The sequence below is a fragment of the Nerophis ophidion genome, unplaced genomic scaffold, assembly GCF_033978795.1.
Source record: "Nerophis ophidion isolate RoL-2023_Sa unplaced genomic scaffold, RoL_Noph_v1.0 HiC_scaffold_109, whole genome shotgun sequence".
Classification (NCBI taxonomy): domain Eukaryota; kingdom Metazoa; phylum Chordata; class Actinopteri; order Syngnathiformes; family Syngnathidae; genus Nerophis; species Nerophis ophidion.
The window spans coordinates 120,931-144,011 of NW_026907031.1; positions in this window are offsets into that span (position 1 = coordinate 120,931).

A 23,081-nucleotide genomic window follows, 5' to 3' on the forward strand; every position below is an offset into this window, starting at 1 on the left:
TCTCTAGGCATTATTAGCCATTTTGCATGTGTTGTTTAGAAGTTGTGTGAATACATTTTTATTGCTTTTTTCGCATTATCTCAGGATTCTAAGACTATTATAGTCATATTGAGTAAAAAACTACTTTTTGCATTTGCAAGATTTAAAAAAGCATATGTTTCGAGTAAAACTCCCAAAGATGCATTATTTCAGGCATTATCAGCCATTTTTCATGTGTGGTGTAGGAGTTATGTTTAAATAACTGTCATATTGAGTGTTACAGTATACAGTCATATTGAGTAAAACCTCATTTTTGTATTTGCAAAGCATAGAAAAACAACTGTATCTAGTAAAACTCACATGTATTCAATATCACAGGCATTTTTAGACATTTTGCAGGTTTGGATTAGGAATTATGTTTGAATACATTTTTATTGCTTTTTTTGCATTATCTCAGGATTCTAAGTACATTACTGTCACATTGAGTAACAAATCAAATTTTGTTTTTGCAAACCTTACCAAATGTTTTTTTTTTGGAAAACTCTCGAATATGCATTTCTTTAAGGCATTATTAGACATTTTGCATGTGTATTTTTGGAGTTATGTTTCAAAAACTGTCATTTTGAGTGTGACCAATATGAGGCCAGTAAAATCTAATATTTGTATTTGTGATTATTTCCAAAATACCTGATTCTGCTAAAAATCACATAAATTCAATATTAAAGGCTTTTTAAGACAAATTTCATATTTGGTTTTGGAGTTATGATTATAAACCTTTCATATTTAGTATGACAGTTACACTGTTATATTGAATAAAAAAAACTAACTTGTGTCTTTGCAAACCTTACAAAAGATCATTTTTCTAGTACAACTAACAAAAAACATATCTCTAGGCATTATTAGCCATTTTGCATGTGTTTTTTAGAAGTTATGTTTGAATACATTTGTATTGCTTTGTTCGCATTATCTCAGGATTCTAAGACTATTATAGTCATATTGAGTAAAAAACTACTTTTTGCATTTGCAAGATTTAAAAAAGCATATGTTTCGAGTAAAACTCCCAAAGATGCATTATTTCAGGCATTATTAGCCATTTTTCATGTGTGGTGTAGGAGTTATGTTTAAATAACTGTCATATTGAGTGTTACAGTATACAGTCATATTGAGTAAAACCTCATTTTTGTATTTGCAAACCATTGAAAAACAACTGTATCTAGTAAAACTCACATGTATTCAATATCACAGGCATTTTTAGACATTTTGCACGTTTGGATTAGGAATTATGTTTGAATACATTTTTATTGCTTTTTTCGCATTATCTCAGGATTCTAAGTACATTACTGTCAAATTGAGTAACAAATCAAATTTTGTTTTTGCAAACCTTACCAAATGTCTTTTTTTTTCAGGAAAACTCTCGAAGATGCATTTCTTCAGGCATTATTAGACATTTTGCATGTGTATTTTTGGAGTTATGTTTCAAAAACTGTCATTTTGAGTGTGATCAATATGAGGCCAGTAAAATCTAATATTTGTATTTGTGATTCTTTCCAAAATACCTGATTCTGCTAAAACTTACATAAATTCAATATTAAAGGCTTTTTAAGACAAATGTCGTATTTGGTTTTGGAGTTATCATTATAAACCTTTCATATTTAGTATGACAGTTACACTGTTATATTGAATAAAAAAATTAACTTGTGTCTTTGCAAACCTTACAAAAGATCATTTTTCTAGTACAACTAACAAAAAAACATATCTCTAGGCATTATTAGCCATTTTGCATGTGTTGTTTAGAAGTTATGTTTGAATACATTTTTATTGCTTTTTTCGCATTATCTCAGGATTCTAAGACTATTATAGTCATATTGAGTAAAAAACTACTTTTTGCATTTGCAAGATTTAAAAAAGCATATGTTTCGAGTAAAACTCCCAAATATGCATTATTTCATGCATTATTAGCCATTTTTCATGTGTGGTGTAGGAGTTATGTTTAAACAACTGTCATATTGAGTGTTACAGTATACAGTCATATTGAGTAAAACCTAATTTTTGTATTTGCAAACCATAGAAAAACAACTGTACCTAGTAAAACTCACATGTATTCAATATCACAGGCATTTTTAGACATTTTGCAGGTTTGGATTAGGAATTATGTTTGAATACATTTTTATTGCTTTTTTCGCATTATCTCAGGATTCTAAGTGCATTACTGTCAAATTGAGTAACAAATCAAATTTTGTTTTTGCAAACCTTACCAAATGTCTTTTTTTTTCAGGAAAACTCTCGAAGATGCATTTCTTCAGGCATTATTAGACATTTTGCATGTGTATTTTTGGAGTTATGTTTCAAAAACTGTCATTTTGAGTGTGATCAATATGAGGCCAGTAAAATCTAATATTTGTATTTGTGATTCTTTCCAAAATACCTGATTCTGCTAAAACTTACATAAATTCAATATTAAAGGCTTTTTAAGACAAATGTCATATTTGGTTTTGGAGTTATCATTATAAACCTTTCATATTTAGTATGACAGTTACACTGTTATATTGAATAAAAAAATTAACTTGTGTCTTTGCAAACCTTACAAAAGATCATTTTTCTAGTACAACTAACAAAAAACATATCTCTAGGCATTATTAGCCATTTTGCATGCGTTGTTTAGAAGTTATGTGTGAATACATTTTTATTGCTTTTTTCGCATTATCTCAGGATTCTAAGACTATTATAGTCATATTGAGTAAAAAACTACTTTTTGCATTTGCAAGATTTAAAAAAGCATATGTTTCGAGTAAAACTCCCAAAGATGCATTATTTCAGGCATTATTAGCCATTTTTCATGTGTGGTGTAGGAGTTATGTTTAAATAACTGTCATATTGAGTGTTACAGTATACAGTCATATTGAGTAAAACCTCATTTTTGTATTTGCAAACCATTGAAAAACAACTGTATCTAGTAAAACTCACATGTATTCAATATCACAGGCATTTTTAGACATTTTGCAGGTTTGGATTAGGAATTATGTTTGAATACATTTTTATTGCTTTTTTCGCATAATCTCAGGATTCTAAGTACATTACTGTCAAATTGAGTAACGAATCAAATTTTGTTTTTGCAAACCTTACCAAAAATTTTTTTTCTGGAAAACTCTCGAAGATGCATTTCTTCAGGCATTATTAGACATTTTGCATGTGTATTTTTGGAGTTATGTTTCAAAAACTGTCATTTTGAGTGTGACCAATATGAGGCCAGTAAAATCTAATATTTGTATTTGTGATTCTTTCCAAAATACCTGATTCTGCTAAAACTCACATAGATTCAATATTAAAGGCTTTTTAAGACAAATTTCATATTTGGTTTTGGAGTTATGATTATAAACCTTTCATATTTAGTATGACAGTTACACTGTTATATTGAATAAAAAAACTAACTTGTGTCTTTGCAAACCTTATAAAAGATCATTTTTCTAGTACAACTAACAAAAAAACATATCTCTAGGCATTATTAGCCATTTTGCATGTGTTGTTTAGAAGTTATGTGTGAATACATTTTTATTGCTTTTTTCGCATTATCTCAGGATTCTAAGACTATTATAGTCATATTGAGTAAAAAACTACTTTTTGCATTTGCAAGATTTAAAAAAGCATATGTTTCGAGTAAAACTCCCAAAGATGCATTATTTCATGCATTATTAGCCATTTTTCATGTGTGGTGTAGGAGTTATGTTTAAACAACTGTCATATTGAGTGTTACAGTATACAGTCATATTGAGTAAAACCTAATTTTTGTATTTGCAAACCATAGAAAAACAACTGTATCTAGTAAAACTCACATGTATTCAATATCACAGGCATTTTTAGACATTTTGCAGGTTTGGATTAGGAATTATGTTTGAATACATTTTTATTGCTTTTTTCGCATTATCTCAGGATTCTAAGTACATTACTGTCAAATTGAGTAACAAATCAAATTTTGTTTTTGCAAACCTTACCAAATGTCTTTTTTTTCAGGAAAACTCTCGAAGATGCATTTCTTCAGGCATTATTAGACATTTTGAATGTGTATTTTTGGAGTTATGTTTCAAAAACTGTCATTTTGAATGTGACCAATATGAGGCCAGTAAAATCTAATATTTGTATTTGTGATTCTTTCCAAAATACCTGATTCTGCTAAAACTTACATAAATTCAATATTAAAGGCTTTTTAAGACAAATGTCATATTTGGTTTTGGAGTTATCATTATAAACCTTTCATATTTAGTATGACAGTTACACTGTTATATTGAATAAAAAAATTAACTTGCGTCTTTGCAAACCTTACAAAAGATCATTTTTCTAGTACAACTAACAAAAAAACATATCTGTAGGCATTATTAGCCATTTTGCATGTGTTGTTTAGAAGTTGTGTGAATACATTTTTATTGCTTTTTTCGCATTATCTCAGGATTCTAAGACTATTATAGTCATATTGAGTAAAAAACTACTTTTTGCATTTGCAAGATTTAAAAAAGCATATGTTTCGAGTAAAACTCCCAAAGATGCAGTATTTCAGGCATTATCAGCCATTTTTCATGTGTGGTGTAGGAGTTATGTTTAAATAACTGTCATATTGAGTGTTACAGTATACAGTCATATTGAGTAAAACCTCATTTTTGTATTTGCAAAGCATAGAAAAACAACTGTATCTAGTAAAACTCACATGTATTCAATATCACAGGCATTTTTAGACATTTTGCAGGTTTGGATCAGGAATTATGTTTGAATACATTTTTATTGCTTTTTTTGCATTATCTCAGGATTCTAAGTACATTACTGTCACATTGAGTAACAAATCAAATTTTGTTTTTGCAAACCTTACCAAATGTTTTTTTTTTTGGAAAACTCTCGAATATGCATTTCTTTAAGGCATTATTAGACATTTTGCATGTGTATTTTTGGAGTTATGTTTCAAAAACTGTCATTTTGAGTGTGACCAATATGAGGCCAGTAAAATCTAATATTTGTATTTGTGATTATTTCCAAAATACCTAATTCTGCTAAAAATCACATAAATTCAATATTAAAGGCTTTTTAAGACAAATTTCATATTTGGTTTTGGAGTTATGATTATAAACCTTTCATATTTAGTATGACAGTTACACTGTTATATTGAATAAAAAAAACTAACTTGTGTCTTTGCAAACCTTACAAAAGATCATTTTTCTAGTACAACTAACAAAAAACATATCTCTAGGCATTATTAGCCATTTTGCATGTGTTTTTTAGAAGTTATGTTTGAATACATTTGTATTGCTTTGTTCGCATTATCTCAGGATTCTAAGACTATTATAGTCATATTGAGTAAAAAACTACTTTTTGCATTTGCAAGATTTAAAAAAGCATATGTTTCGAGTAAAACTCCCAAAGATGCATTATTTCAGGCATTATTAGCCATTTTTCATGTGTGGTGTAGGAGTTATGTTTAAATAACTGTCATATTGAGTGTTACAGTATACAGTCATATTGAGTAAAACCTCATTTTTGTATTTGCAAACCATTGAAAAACAACTGTATCTAGTAAAACTCACATGTATTCAATATCACAGGCATTTTTAGACATTTTGCACGTTTGGATTAGGAATTATGTTTGAATACATTTTTATTGCTTTTTTCGCATTATCTCAGGATTCTAAGTACATTACTGTCAAATTGAGTAACAAATCAAATTTTGTTTTTGCAAACCTTACCAAATGTCTTTTTTTTTCAGGAAAACTCTCGAAGATGCATTTCTTCAGGCATTATTAGACATTTTGCATGTGTATTTTTGGAGTTATGTTTCAAAAACTGTCATTTTGAGTGTGATCAATATGAGGCCAGTAAAATCTAATATTTGTATTTGTGATTCTTTCCAAAATACCTGATTCTGCTAAAACTTACATAAATTCAATATTAAAGGCTTTTTAAGACAAATGTCGTATTTGGTTTTGGAGTTATCATTATAAACCTTTCATATTTAGTATGACAGTTGCACTGTTATATTGAATAAAAAAATTAACTTGTGTCTTTGCAAACCTTACAAAAGATCATTTTTCTAGTACAACTAACAAAAAAACATATCTCTAGGCATTATTAGCCATTTTGCATGTGTTGTTTAGAAGTTATGTTTGAATACATTTTTATTGCTTTTTTCGCATTATCTCAGGATTCTAAGACTATTATAGTCATATTGAGTAAAAAACTACTTTTTGCATTTGCAAGATTTAAAAAAACATATGTTTCGAGTAAAACTCCCAAATATGCATTATTTCATGCATTATTAGCCATTTTTCATGTGTGGTGTAGGAGTTATGTTTAAACAACTGTCATATTGAGTGTTACAGTATACAGTCATATTGAGTAAAACCTCATTTTTGTATTTGCAAACCATAGAAAAACAACTGTATCTAGTAAAACTCACATGTATTCAATATCACAGGCATTTTTAGACATTTTGCAGGTTTGGATTAGGAATTATGTTTGAATACATTTTTATTGCTTTTTTCGCATTATCTCAGGATTCTAAGTGCATTACTGTCAAATTGAGTAACAAATCAAATTTTGTTTTTGCAAACCTTACCAAATGTCTTTTTTTTTCAGGAAAACTCTCGAAGATGCATTTCTTCAGGCATTATTAGACATTTTGCATGTGTATTTTTGGAGTTATGTTTCAAAAACTGTCATTTTGAGTGTGATCAATATGAGGCCAGTAAAATCTAATATTTGTATTTGTGATTCTTTCCAAAATACCTGATTCTGCTAAAACTTACATAAATTCAATATTAAAGGCTTTTTAAGACAAATGTCATATTTGGTTTTGGAGTTATCATTATAAACCTTTCATATTTAGTATGACAGTTACACTGTTATATTGAATAAAAAAATTAACTTGTGTCTTTGCAAACCTTACAAAAGATCATTTTTCTAGTACAACTAACAAAAAACATATCTCTAGGCATTATTAGCCATTTTGCATGCGTTGTTTAGAAGTTATGTGTGAATACATTTTTATTGCTTTTTTCGCATTATCTCAGGATTCTAAGACTATTATAGTCATATTGAGTAAAAAACTACTTTTTGCATTTGCAAGATTTAAAAAAGCATATGTTTCGAGTAAAACTCCCAAAGATGCATTATTTCAGGCATTATTAGCCATTTTTCATGTGTGGTGTAGGAGTTATGTTTAAATAACTGTCATATTGAGTGTTACAGTATACAGTCATATTGAATAAAACCTCATTTTTGTATTTGCAAACCATTGAAAAACAACTGTATCTAGTAAAACTCACATGTATTCAATATCACAGGCATTTTTAGACATTTTGCAGGTTTGGATTAGGAATTATGTTTGAATACATTTTTATTGCTTTTTTCGCATTATCTCAGGATTCTAAGTACATTACTGTCAAATTGAGTAACAAATCAAATTTTGTTTTTGCAAACCTTACCAAATGTCTTTTTTTTTCAGGAAAACTCTCGAAGATGCATTTCTTCAGGCATTATTAGACATTTTGCATGTATATTTTTGGAGTTATGTTTCAAAAACTGTCATTTTGAGTGTGACCAATATGAGGCCAGTAAAATCTAATATTTGTATTTGTGATTCTTTCCAAAATACCCGATTCTGCTAAAACTTACATACATTCAATATTAAAGGCTTTTTAAGACAAATGCCATATTTGGTTTTGGAGTTATGATTATAAACCTTTCATATTTAGTATGACAGTTACACTGTTATATTGAATAAAAAAATTAACTTGTGTCTTTGCAAACCTTACAAAAGATCATTTTTCTAGTACAACTAACAAAAAAACATATCTCTAGGCATTATTAGCCATTTTGCATGTGTTGTTTAGAAGTTATGTGTGAATACATTTTTATTGCTTTTTTCGCATTATCTCAGGATTCTAAGACTATTATAGTCATATTGAGTAAAAAACTACTTTTTGCATTTGCAAGATTTAAAAAAGCATATGTTTCGAGTAAAACTCCCAAAGATGCATTATTTCAGGCATTATTAGCCATTTTTCATGTGTGGTGTAGGAGTTATGTTTAAATAACTGTCATATTGAGTGTTACAGTATACAGTCATATTGAATAAAACCTCATTTTTGTATTTGCAAACCATTGAAAAACAACTGTATCTAGTAAAACTCACATGTATTCAATATCACAGGCCTTTTTAGACATTTTGCACGTTTGGATTAGGAATTATGTTTGAATACATTTTTATTGCTTTTTTCGCATTATCTCAGGATTCTAAGACTATTATAGTCATATTGAGTAAAAAACTACTTTTTGCATTCGCAAGATTTAAAAAAGCATATGTTTCGAGTAAAACTCCCAAAGATGCATTATTTTAGGCATTATTAGCCATTCTTCATGTGTGGTGTAGGAGTTATGTTTAAATAACTGTCATATTGAGTGTTAAAGTATACAGTCATATTGAGTAAAACCTCATTTTTGTATCTGCAAACCATAGAAAAACAACTGTATCTAGTAAAACTCACATGTATTCAATATCACAGGCATTTTTTGACATTTTGCACGTTTGGATTAGGAATTATATTGGAATACATTTTTATTGCTTTTTTCGCATTATCTCAGGATTCTAAGTACATTACTGTCAAATTGAGTAACAAATAAAATGTTGTTTTTAAAAACCACACCAAATGTTTTTTTTTTTCAGGAAAACTCTCAAAGATGCATTTCTTCAGGCATTATTAGACATTTTGCATGTGTATTTTAGGAGTTATGTTTCAAAAACTGTCATTTTGAGTTTGACCAATATGAGGCCAGTAAAACCAAATTTTTGTATTTGTGAACTTTTCCAAAATACCCGATTCTGCTAAAACTCACATAAATTCAATATTACAGGCTTTTTTAGACAAATTGCACGTTTGGATTAGGAATTATGTTTGAATACATTTTTATTGCTCTTTTTGCATTATCTCAGGATTTTAAGTACATTACTGTCATATTGGGTAAAACATTCCTTTTTGTTTTTGCAAACCTTACAAAAGGTTTTTTTCCCAGTAAAACTCACAAATATACATTTCTTCAGGCATTTTTTTGTAATTTTGCATGTGTATTTTTGGAGATATGATTCAAAAACTGTCTTATTGAGTGTGACCAATGTGAGGCCAGTAAAACCAAATTTTTGTATTTGTGAACCTTTCCAAAATACCTAATTCAGGTAAAACTCACATAAAGTCAATATTACAGGCTTTTTTAGACAGATTTCATGTTTGGTTTTGGAGTTATGTTTATGAACCTTTCATATTTAGTATGACAGTAATACTGTTATATCGAATAAAAAAAACAAACTTGTATCTTTGAAAACACTGTAAAAATATATTCTGTAAAAAAACGGTCATTTACTGGCAGCTACGGCTGCCAAACAAAAATCATAAAATTAAAGTAAAACATTGTAAACCAAATAATGATCAAAAACATTATATTTACAGAAATTTTCATGAAATGTTTTGGGGAGAAATATCGTAATTTTACAGATTTTTACAAAATTATTACGATCAACCACCTTTAATAAAGTGACGATGCAAACAGTTCTGCAGAAAAATACCTTTATTCTAAAGAGTTTTTCCAAAGTATTACGATCAATCACCTTTAGTGAAGTGACAATGCTGGCGGTTCCACAGAAAAATACCGTTGTTTAACAGATTTTTTCTGAATTGTTAGGATCAGGGGTGTCTCATTCACTTTACCGGTGGGCCACTGGATGCAGGAAATTGATACAAAGTGGGTTAACCTTGCATGAATCGCTATCCCAACCATGCAATGTACTTACCAATCCCACCATTTCACCCCGAGAATTTCACTACCCTCATATTGGATTGACTCGAAGCTTGGCCGGGCGAATATGACAAGTAGTACCGCGGTGGGCTTTTTTGTACGCTCATTCATCAAATCATAAGCGTGCCAATTGAGGCATGTGATGTGCACGGTATTGTTGTGCATATGATGGTGACTGCAAGATATACTTGGTCAACAGCCACACAGGTCACACTAACGGTGGCTGCACAAACAACTTTAACACTGTTACAAATATGCACCACACTGTGAACTCACATTGAACAAGAATGATAAACACATTTCAGGAAAACATCCTCACTGTAATAAAACATAAACACAACATAACAAATACCCACAAAACCATGCAGCGCTATCTTTTCCGGGCTACATCCCCGCTACCACCCAACCCCGCGCCCCAAAACATCACCGCCCTCCTCCGTTCGTTGGTTGAGGTGGGCGGGTTTAGGTGGTGGGGGTGTGTATTGTAACACATGGAATTCTGGGTATTGTTTCTGTTGCGTTAATGTTGTGTTACGGTGAAGATGTTCTCCTGAAATGTGTTTGTCAGTCTTGTTTGATGTGGCTCCACAATGTGGCGCATATTTGTAACATTGTTAAAGTCGTTTGTGCGGCCACCGTCAGTGTGATCTGTAAGGCTGTTGACTGTTGATTAAGTATGTCTTGCAGTCATTCATGTATGTCATATTACAGGGAAACACATGTAATTGTTAGTTTGAGCATAAACCTTTTATAAGAGGCTACATATATTTTTCGCCTTGAATGTGAACATTCACATAAATATTAAAAAAAATTGATTTACCTTAAAATTACATATAAAAATTTTAGATTGTCAGTATGGACAAATACTTTTATATAACAAGCTACATATTTATATAAAGTTAATTACTGTAATTTTATATGAAATTGAAAGTAATTTGAGAAAACAGAAAATAATATGTATAATTAATTTGGTATTTTCCTGTAAAAAAATAGGAATATACATAGTTCGTCATTACTGGTATATTATTCAAAATAACAGGCGGTTTATTTATTTACAGATAATGTCTTCAATTCTACAGTTTTATAACCTATCTAAAAAAATTGAAAAATTACAGTAGAAATTTAGAGTAAACTAACCATAAAAATTTGATTTTTTTTTTTTTTTTTACAGTGAACCCTACAAAAGATAATTTTTCTACTACAACTAACAAAGATACACATCTCTAGGCATTATTAGCCGTTTTGCATGTGTTGTTTAAAAGTTGTGTTTGAAAACATTTTATTGTTTTTTTCGCATTATCTCAGGATTCCAAGAACATTATTGTCATATTGAGTAAAACAACAATTTTTTGCATTGCAATGATTTAAAAAAGCAATCGTTTCGAGTAAAACTCCCAAAGATGCATTATTTCAGGCATTATTAGCCATGTGTGGTGTAGGAGTTATGTTTAAATAACTGTCATATTGAGTGTTACAGTATACAGTCATATTGAGTAAAACCTAATTTTTGGATTTGCAAACCATAGAAAATCAACTGTATCTAGTAAAACTCACATGTATTAAATATCACAGGCATTTTTAGACATTTTGCACGTTTGGATTAGGAATTATGTTGGAATACATTTTTATTGCTCTTTTTGCATTATCTCAGGATTTTAAGTACATTACTGTCAAATTGGGTAAAACATTTCTTTTTGTTTTTGCAGCCCTTACAAAATGTTTTTTTTTATCCAGTAAAACTCACAAAGATACATTTCTTCAGATATTTTTTTGTAATTTTGCACGTGTATTTTTGGAGATAGGGTTCAAAAACTGTCTTATTGAGTGTGACCAATGTGAGGCCAGTAAAACCACATTTTTGTATTTGTGAACCTTTCCAAAATACCTAATTCAGGTAAAACTCACATAAAGTCAATATTACTGGCTTTTTTAGACAGATTTCATGTTTGGTTTTGGAGTTATGTTTATTAACCTTTCATATTTAGTATGACAGTTTTACTGTTATATTGAATAAAAAAAACTAACTTTTATCTTTGCAAACACTGTAAAAATAAATTTTGTAAAAAAACGGTCATTTACTGGCAGCTACGGCTGCCAAACAAAAACCATAAAACTAAAGTAAAACATTGTAAACCAAATAATGATCAAAAATATTATATTTACAGAAATTTTCATGAAACGTTTTGGGCTGAAATATCATAATTTTACAGATTTTTACTAAATTATTAAGATCAACCACCTTTAATAAAGTGACGATGCAAACAGTTCTGCAGAAAAATACCTTTATTCTAAAGAGTTTTTCCAAATTATTACGATCAACCACTTTGAGTGAAGTGACAATGCTGGCGGTTCCACAGAAAAATACCATTGTTTTACAAATTTTTTCTGAATTGTTAGGATCAGGGGTGTCTCATTGACTTTAGTGGGGGGCCACTGGATGCAAGAGCTTGATGCAAAGTGGATTCACCTTGCATGAATGGCTACCCCACCCTAGCAACATACTTACCGACCCTACCATTTCACTGTGAGAATTTTACTGACCCTCATGACCAAAGTCTGGCCGGGTGACTTTTTATACGATCATTCACCAAATCATCAGCATGCCTACTGATGAGTGTGATGTGCATGATATTGTCATGCATGTGATAGAGACTGCAAGACATACTTGGTCAACAGCCACACAGGTCACACTGCTGGTGGCTGTACAAACAACTTTAACACTGTTACAAAATACGCACCACACTGTGAATCCACATCGAACAAGAATGATAAATACATTTCAGGAAAACATCCTCACTGTAACAAAACATAAACACAACATAACATAACAAATACCCACAAGCTCATGCAACGCTGACTCTTCCGGGCTACACCCCTGCTACCACCCAACCCCGCGCCCCAAAACATCACCGCCCCCCTCCGTGCGTTGGTTGAGGTGGGCGGGGTTAGGTGGTGGGGGTGTATATTGTAACACATGGAATTGTGGGTATTGTTTCTGTTGTGTTAATGTTGTGTTACGGTGAAGATGTTCTCCTGAAATGTGTTTGTCATTCTTGTTTGATGTGGCTCCACAATGTGGCGCATATTTGTAACATTGTTAAAGTTGTTTGTACGGCCACCTTCAGTGTGATCTGTAAGGCTGTTGACTGTTGACTAAGTATGTCTTGCAGTCACTCATGTATGTCATATTACAGGGAAAAAAATGTAAATGTTAGTTTGAGCCTAAACCTTTTATAAGAGGCTACATATATTTTTTGCCTTGAATGTGAAAATACACATAAATATTAAAAAAAAATAATTTACCTTAAAACTACATTAACATTACAAAACATTTCTTTTTGTTTTTGCAAACCTTACAAAATGTTTTTTTTTTTCAGTAAAACTCACAAAGATACATTTCTTCAGGCATTTTTTTGTAATTTTGCATGTGTATTTTTGGAGATATGGTTAAAAAACTGTCTTATTCAGTGTGACCAATGTGTGGCCAGTAAAACCAAATTTTTGTATTTGTGAACCTTTCCAAAATACCTAATTCAGGTAAAACTCACATAAAGTCAATATTACAGGCTTTTTTAGACAGATTTCATGTTTGGTTTTGGAGTTATGTTTATGAACCTTTCACATTTAGTATGACAGCTATACTGTTATATTAAATTTAAAAAAAATTGTATCTTTGCAAACACTGTAAAAATTAATTCTGTAAAAAAAACGGTCATTTACTGGCAGCTACGGCTGCCAAACAAAAACCATAAAATTAAAGTAAAACATTGTAAACCAAATAATGATCAAAAACATTATATTTACAGAAATTTTCATGAAACGTTTAAGGGAGAAATATCGTAATTTTACAGATTTTTACCAAATTATTAAGATCAACCACCTTTAATAAAGTGACGATGCAAACAGTTCCGCAGAAAAAAAAACTTTATTCTTCAGAGTTTTTCCAAATTATTACGATCAACCACCTTTAATAAAGTGACGATGCTAACAGTTCCGCAGAAAAATACCTTTATTCTTCAGAGTTTTTCCAAATTATTACGACCAACCACCTTTAGTGAAGTGACAATGCTGGCGGCTCCACAGAAAAATACCATTGTTTAACAGATTTTTTCAGAATTGTTAGGAACAGGGGTGTCTCATTGACTTTAGCGGGGGGCCACTGGATGCAGGAAATTGATACAAATTGGGTTAACCTTGCATTAATGGCTATCCCACCCTAGCGACATACTTACCATTCCTATCACTTCAACACGAGAATTTCACTGACCCTCATGCAGGGTTGACTCATGGAATTCTGGGTAATACCGTGGTGGGTTTTATTGAACGCTCATTCATCAAATCATCAGCGTGCCATTTGAGGCATGTGATGAGCACGGTTTTGTCGTTCTTTTGAAAAGTGACTGCAAGATATACTTGGCCAACAGCCACACAGGTCACACTGACGGTGGCTGTACAAACAACTTTAACACTGTTACAAATATGCACCACACTGTGAACCCACATCGAACAAGAATGATAAGCACATTTCAGGAAAACATCCTCACTGTAATAAAACATAAACACAACATAACAAATACCCAGAAGCCCAAGCAGCGCTGACTCTTCCGGGCTACAATCCCGCTACCACCCAACCCCGTGCCAAAAAACATCACCGCCCCCCTCCGTGCGTTGGTTGAGCTGGGTGGGGTTAGGTGGTGGGGGTGTATATTGTAACACATGGAATTCTAGGAATTGTTTCTGTTGTGTTAATGTTGTGTTACGGTGACGATGTTCTCCTGAAATGTGTTTGTCAGTCTTGATTGATGTGGCTCCACAGTGTGGCGCATATTTGTAACATTGTTAAAGTTGTTTATACGGCCACCGTCAGTATGATCTGTACGGCTGTTGACTGTTGTTTAAGTATGTCTTGCAGTCATTCATGTATGTCATATTACAGGGAAAAAAATGTAATAGTTAGTTTGAGCATAAACCTTTTATAAGAGGCTACATATATTTTTTGCCTTGAATGTGAAAATACACATAAATATTTAAAACATTTGATTTACCTTAAAATTACATATAAAACTTTTAGATTGTTGGTATGGACAAATACTTTTATATAACAAGCTACATATTTAATTAAAGTTAATTACTGTAATTTTACATGAAATTGAAAGTAATTTGAGAAAACAGAAAATAATATGTATAATTAATTTGGTATTTTTCCGTAAAAAAATAGGAATATACATAGTTCGTCATTACTGGTATATTATTCAAAATAACAGGCGGTTTGTTTATTTACAGATAATGTCATGAATTCTACAGTTTTATAACCTATCTAAAAAAATTGAAAAATTACAGTAGAAATTTAAGTAAACTAACCATAAAAATTGGATTTTTTTTTTTACAGTGAACCTTACAAAAGATAATTTTTCTACTACAACTAACAAAGATACACATCTCTAGGCATTATTAGCCGTTTTGCATGTGTTGTTTAAAAGTTGTGTTTGAAAACTTTTTTATTGCTTTTTTCGCATTATCTCAGGATTCTAATAACATTATTGTCATATTGAGTAAAACAACAATTTTTTGCATTGCACAGATTTAAAAAAGCAATCGTTTCGAGTAAAACTCCCAAAGATGCATTATTTCAGGCATTATTAGCAATGTGTGGTGTAGGAGTTATGTTTAAATAACTGTCATATTGAGTTTTACAGTATACAGTCATATTGAGTAAAACCTAATTTTTGGATTTGCAAACCATAGAAAATCAACTATATCTAGTAAAACTCACATGGATTCAATATCACAGGCATTTTTTGACATTTTGCACGTTTGGATTAGGAATTATGTTGGAATACATTTTTATTGCTCTTTTTGCATTATCTCAGGATTTTAAGTACATTACTGTCAAATTGGGTAAAACATTTCTTTTTGTTTTTGCAAACCTTACAAAATGTTTTTTTATTCAGTAAAACTCACAAAGATACATTTCTTCAGGCATTTTTGGGTAATTTTGCATGTGTATTTTTGGAGATATGGTTAAAAAACTGTCTTATTGAGTGTGACCAATGTGAGGCCAGTAAAACCAAATTTTTGTATTTGTGAACCTTTCCAAAATACCTAATTCAGGTAAAACTCACATAAAGTCAATATTACTGGCTTTTTTAGACAGATTTCATGTTTGGTTTTGGAGTTATGTTTATTAACCTTTCATATTTAGTATGACAGATTTACTGTTATATTGAATAAAAAAACTAACTTTTATCTTTGCAAACACTGTAAAAATAAATTTTGTAAAAAAACGGTCATTTACTGGCAGCTACGGCTGCCAAACAAAAACCATAAAACTAAAGTAAAACATTGTAAACCAAAAAATGATCAAAAATATTATATTTACAGAAATTTTCATGAAACATTTTGGGGTGAAATATCGTAATTTTACAGATTTTTACTAAATTATTAAGCTCAACCACCTTTAATAAAGTGACGATGCAAACAGTTCTGCAGAAAAATACCTTTATTCTAAAGAGTTTTTCCAAATTATTACGATCAACCACTTTTAGTGAAGTGACAATGCTGGCGGTTCCACAGAAAAATACCATTGTTTTACAGATTTTTTCTGAATTGTTAGGATCAGTGGTGTCTCATTGACTTTAGCGGGGGGCCACTGGATGCAGGAACTTGATGCAAAGTGGATTGCAAAATGGCTAATAATGCCTAGAGATATGTTTATTTGTTAGTTGTACTAGAAAAATGATCTTTTGCAAGGTTTGCAAAGACAGAAGTTAGTTTTTTTTATTCAATATAACAGTGTAACTGTCATACTAAATATGAAAGGTTTATAATCATAACTCCAAAACCAAATATGAAATTTGTCTTAATAAGCCTTTGATATTGAATTTATGTGAGTTTTAGCAGAATCAGGTATTTTGGAAAGAATCACAAATACAAATATTAGATTTTACTGGCCTCATATTGGTCACACTCAAAATGACAGTTTTTGAAACATAACTCCAAAAATACACATGCAAAATGTCTAATAATTCCTGAAGAAATGCATCTTCGAGAGTTTTCCTGAAAAAAAAAACATTTGGTAAGGTTTGCAAAAACAAAATTTGATTTGTTACTCAATTTGACAGTAATGTACTTAGAATCCTGAGATAATGCGAAAAAAGCAATAAAAATGTATTCCAACATAATTCCTAATTCAAACGTGCATAATGTCTAAAAATACCTGTGATATTGAATACATGTGAGTTTTACTAGATACAGTTGTTTTTCTATGGTTTGCAAATACAAAAATGAGGTTTTACTCAATATGACTGTATACTGTAACACTCAATATGACAGTTATTTAAACAAAACTCGTACACCACACATGAAAATTGTCTAATGATGCCTGAAATAATGCATCTTTGGGAGTTTTACTCGAAACATATGCTTTTTTAAATCTTGCAAGTGCAAAAAGTAGTGTTTTACTCAATGTGACTATAATAGTCTTACAATCCTGAGATAATGCGAAAAAAGCAATAAAAATGTATTCAAACATAACTTCTAAACAACACATGCAACATGGCTAATAATGCCTAGAGATATGTTTTCTGATTAGTTGTACTCGAAAAATGATCTTTTGTAAGGTTTGCAAAGACACAAGTTAGTTTTTTTATTCAATATAACAGTGTAACTTTCATACTAAATATGAAAGGTTTATAATCATAACTCCAAAACCCAATGTGAAATTTGTCTTAAAAAGCCTTTAATATTTAATTTATGTAAGTTTTAGCAGAATCAGGTATTTTGGAAAGAATCACAAATACAAATATTAGATTTTACTGGCCTCATATTGGTCACATTCTAAATGACAGTTTTTGAAACATAACTCCAAAAATACACATGCAAAATGTCTAATAATTCCTGGAGAAATGCATCTTCGAGAGTTTTCCTGAAAAAAAAAAACATTTGGTAAGGTTTGCAAAAACAAAATTTGATTTGTTACTCAATTTGAAAGTAATGTACTTGGAATCCTGAGATAATGCGAAAAAAGCAATAAAAATGTATTCCAACATAATTCCTAATCCAAACGTGCAAAATGTCTAAAAATGCCTGTGATATTGAATACATGTGAGTTTTACTAGATACAGTTGTTTTTCTATGGTTTGCAAATACAAAAATGAGGTTTTAGTCAATATGACTGTATACTGTAACACTCAATATGAGAGTTATTTAAACATAACTCCTACACCACACATGAAAAATGTCTAATAATGCCTGAAATAATGCATTATTGGGAGTTTTACTCGAAACATATGCTTTTTTAAATCTTGCAAATGCAAAAAGTAGTTTTTTACTCAATATGACTATAATAGTCTGAGAATCCTGAGATAATGCGAAAAAAGCAATAAAAATGTATTCAAACATAACTTCTAAACAACACATGCAAAATGGCTAATAAGGCCTAGAGATATGTTTTTTGGTTAGTTGTACTCGAAAAATGATCTTTTGTAAGGTTTGCAAAGACACAGGTTAGTTTTTTTATTCAATATAACAGTGTAACTTTCATATTAAATATGAAAGGTTTATAATTATAACTCCAAAACCAAATGTGAAATTTGTCTTAAAAAGCCTTTAATATTGAATTTATGTAAGTTTTAGCAGAATCAGGTATTTTGGAAAGAATCACAAATACAAATATTACATTTTACTGGCCTCATATTGGTCACACTCAAAATGACAGTTTTTGAAACATAACTCCAAAAATACACATGCAAAATGTCTAATCAATCAATCAATCAATCAATGTTTACTTATATAGCCCTAAATCACTATAATTCCTGAAGAAATGCATCTTCGAGAGTTTTCCTGAAAAAAAAAACATTTGGTAAGGTTTGCAAAAACAAAATTTGATTTGTTACTCAATTTGACAGTAATGTACTTAGAATCCTGAGATAATGCGAAAAAAGCAATAAAAATGTATTCCAACATAATTCCTAATTCAAACGTGCAAAATGTCTAAAAATGCATGTGATATTGAATTCATGCGAGTTTTACTAGATACAGTTGTTTTTCTATGGTTTGCAAATACAAAAATGAGGTTTTACTCAATATGACTGAATACTTTAACACTCAATATGACAGTTATTTAAACATAACTCCTACACCACACATGAAAAATGGCTAATAATGCCTGAAATAATGCATCTTTGGGAGTTTTACTCGAAACATATGCTTTTTTTAAATCTTGCAAGTGCAAAAAGTAGTGTTTTACTCAATGTGACTATAATAGTCTTAGAATCCTGAGATAATGCGAAAAAAGCAATAAAAATGTATTCAAACATAACTTCTAAACAACACATGCAAAATGGCTAATAATGCCTAGAGATATGATTTTTGGTTAGTTGTACTCGAAAAATGATCTTTTGTAACGTTTGCAAAGACACAGGTTAGTTTTTTTATTCAATATAACAGTGTGACTTTCATACTAAATATGAAAGGTTTATAATCATAACTCCAAAACCAAATGTGAAATTTGTCTTAAAAAGCCTTTAATATTGAATTTATGTAAGTTTTAGCAGAATCAGGTATTTTGGAAAGAATCACAAATACAAATATTAGATTTTACTGGCCTCATATTGGTCACACTCAAAATGACAGTTTTTGAAACATAACTCCAAAAATACACATGCAAAATGTCTAATAATTCCTGAAGAAATGCATCTTCGAGAGTTTTCCTGAAAAAAAAACATTTGGTAAGGTTTGCAAAAACAAAATTTGATTTTTTACTCAATTTGACAGTAATGTACTTAGAATCCTGAGATAATGCTAAAAAAGCAATAAAAATGTATTCCAACATAATTCCTAATCCAAACGTGCAAAATGTCTAAAAATGCCTGTGATATTGAATACATGCGAGTTTTACTAGATACAGTTGTTTTTCTATGGTTTGCAAATACAAAAATGAGGTTTTACTCAATATGACTGTATACTGTAACACTCAATATGACAGTTATTTAAACATAACTCCTACACCACACATGAAAAATGTCTAATAATGCCTGAAATAATGCATCTTTGGGAGTTTTACTCGAAACATATGCTTTTTTAAATCTTGCAAATGCAAAAAGTAGTTTTTTACTCAATATGACTATAACAGTCTGAGAATCCTGAGATAATGCGAAAAAAGCAATAAAAATGTATTCAAACATAACTTTTAAACAACACATGCAAAATGGCTAATAATAGCTAGAGATATGTTTTTTTGTTAGTTGTACTAGAAAAATGATCTTTTTTGTAAGGTTTGCAAAGACTCAAGTTCGTTTTTTTATTCAATATAACAGTGTAACTGTCATACTAAATATGAAAGGTTTATAATCATAACTCCAAAACCAAATATGAAATTTGTCTTAAAAAGCCTTTAATATTGAATTTATGTAAGTTTTAGCAGAATCAGGTATTTTGGAAAGAATCACAAATACAAATATTAGATTTTACTGGCCTCATATTGGTCACACTCAAAATGACAGTTTTTGAAGCATAATTCCAAAAATACACATGCAAAATGTCTAATGATGCCTTAAAAAATGCATCTTCGAGAGTTTTCCTAAAAAAAAAAACATTTGGTAAGGTTTGCAAAAACAAAATTTGATTTGTTACTCAATTTGACAGTAATGTACTTAGAATCCTGAGATAATGCGAAAAAAGCAATAAAAATGTATTCCAACATAATTCCTAATCCAAACGTGCAAAATGTCTAAAAATGCCTGTGATATTGAATACATGTGAGTTTTACTAGATACAGTTGTTTTTCTATGGTTTGCAAAAACAAAAATGAGGTTTTACTCAATATGACTGAATACTGTAACACTCAATATGACAGTTATTTAAACATAACTCGTACACCACACATGAAAATGTCTAATAATGCCTGAAATAATGCATCTTTGGGAGTTTTACTCGAAACATATGCTTTTTTAAATCTTGCAAGTGCAAAAAGTAGTGTTTTACTCAATGTGACTATAATAGTTTTAGAATCCTGAGAAAATGCGAAAAAAGCAATAAAAATGTATTCAAACATAACTTTTAAACAACACATGCAAAATGGCTAATAATAGCTAGAGATATGTTTTTTTGTTAGTTGTACTAGAAAAATGATCTTTTTTGTAAGGTTTGCAAAGACTCAAGTTCGTTTTTTTATTCAATATAACAGTGTAACTGTCATACTAAATATGAAAGGTTTATAATCATAACTCCAAAACCAAATATGAAATTTGTCTTAAAAAGCCTTTAATATTTAATTTATGTAAGTTTTAGCAGAATCAGGTATTTTGGAAAGAATCACAAATACAAATATTAGATTTTACTGGCCTCATATTGGTCACACTCAAAATGACAGTTTTTGAAACTTAACTCCAAAAATACACATGCAAAATGTCTAATAATTCCTGAAGAAATGCATCTTCTACAGTTTTCCTGAAAAAAAAACATTTGGTAAGGTTTGCAAAAACAAAATTTGATTTGTTACTCAATTTGACAGTAATGTACTTAGAATCCTGAGATAATGCGAAAAAAGCAATAAAAATGTATTCCAACATAATTCCTAATCCAAACGTGCAAAATGTCTAAAAATGCCTGTGATATTGAATACATGTGAGTTTTACTAGATACAGTTGTTTTTCTATGGTTTGCAAGTACAAAAATGAGGTTTTACTCAATATGACTGTATACTGTAACACTCAATATGACAGTTATTTAAACATAACTCCTACACCACAAATGAAAAATGTCTAATAATGCCTGAAATAATGCATCTTTGGGAGTTTTACTCGAAACATATGCTTTTTTAAATCTTGCAAGTGCAAAAAGTAGTGTTTTACTCAATGTGACTATAATAGACTTACAATCCGGAGATAATGCGAAAAAAGCAATAAAAATGTATTCAAACATAACTTCTAAACAACACATGCAAAATGGCTAATAATGCCTAGAGATATGTTTTTTGGTTGGTTGTACTTGAAAAATGATCTTTTGTAAGGTTTGCAAAGACACAGGTTAGTTTTTTTATTCAATATAACAGTGTAACTTTCATACTAAATATGAAAGGTTTATAATCATAACTCCAAAACCAAATGTGAAATTTGTCTTAAAAAGCCTTTAATATTTAATTTATGTAAGTTTTAGCAGAATCAGGTATTTTGGAAAGAATCACAAATACAAATATTAGATTTTACTGGCCTCATATTGGTCACACTCAAAATGACAGTTTTTGAAACATAACTCCAAAAATACACATGCAAAATGTCTAATAATTCCTGAAGAAATGCATCTTCGAGAGTTTTCCTGAAAAAAAAACATTTGGTAAGGTTTGCAAAAACAAAATTTGATTTGTTACTCAATTTGACAGTAATGTACTTAGAATCCTGAGATAATGCGAAAAAAGCAATAAAAATGTATTCCAACATAATTCCTAATCCAAACCCGCAAAATGTCTAAAAATGCCTGTGATATTGAATACATGTGAGTTTTACTAGATACAGTTGTTTTTCTATGGTTTGCAAATACAAAAATGAGGTTTTACTCAATATGAATGTATACTGTAACACTCAATATGACAGTTATTTAAACATAACTCCTACACCACACATGAAAAATGGCTAATAATGCCTGAAATAATGCATCTTTGGGAGTTTTACTCGAAACCTATGCTTTTTTAAATCTTGCAAATGCAAAAAGTAGTTTTTTACTCAATATGACTATAATAGTCTTACAATCCTGAGATAATGCGAAAAAAGCAATAAAAATGTATTCAAACATAACTTCTAAACAACACATGCAAAATGGCTAATAATAGCTAGAGATATGTTTTTTTTGTTAGTTGTACTAGAAAAATGATCTTTTGTAAGGTTTGCAAAGACACAAGTTAGGTTTTTTATTCAATATAACAGTGTAACTGTCATACTAAATATGAAAGGTTTATAATCATAACTCCAAAACCAAATATGAAATTTGTCTTAAAAAGCCTTTAATATTGAATTTATGTAAGTTTTAGCAGAATCAGGTATTTTGGAAAGAATCACAAATACAAATATTACATTTTACTGGCCTCATATTGGTCACACTCAAAATGACAGTTTTTGAAACATAACTCCAAAAATACACATGCAAAATGTCTAATAATTCCTGAAGAAATGCATCTTCGAGAGTTTTCCTGAAAAAAAAAACATTTGGTAAGGTTTGCAAAAACAAAATTTGATTTGTTACTCAATTTGACAGTAATGTACTTGGAATCCTGAGATAATGCG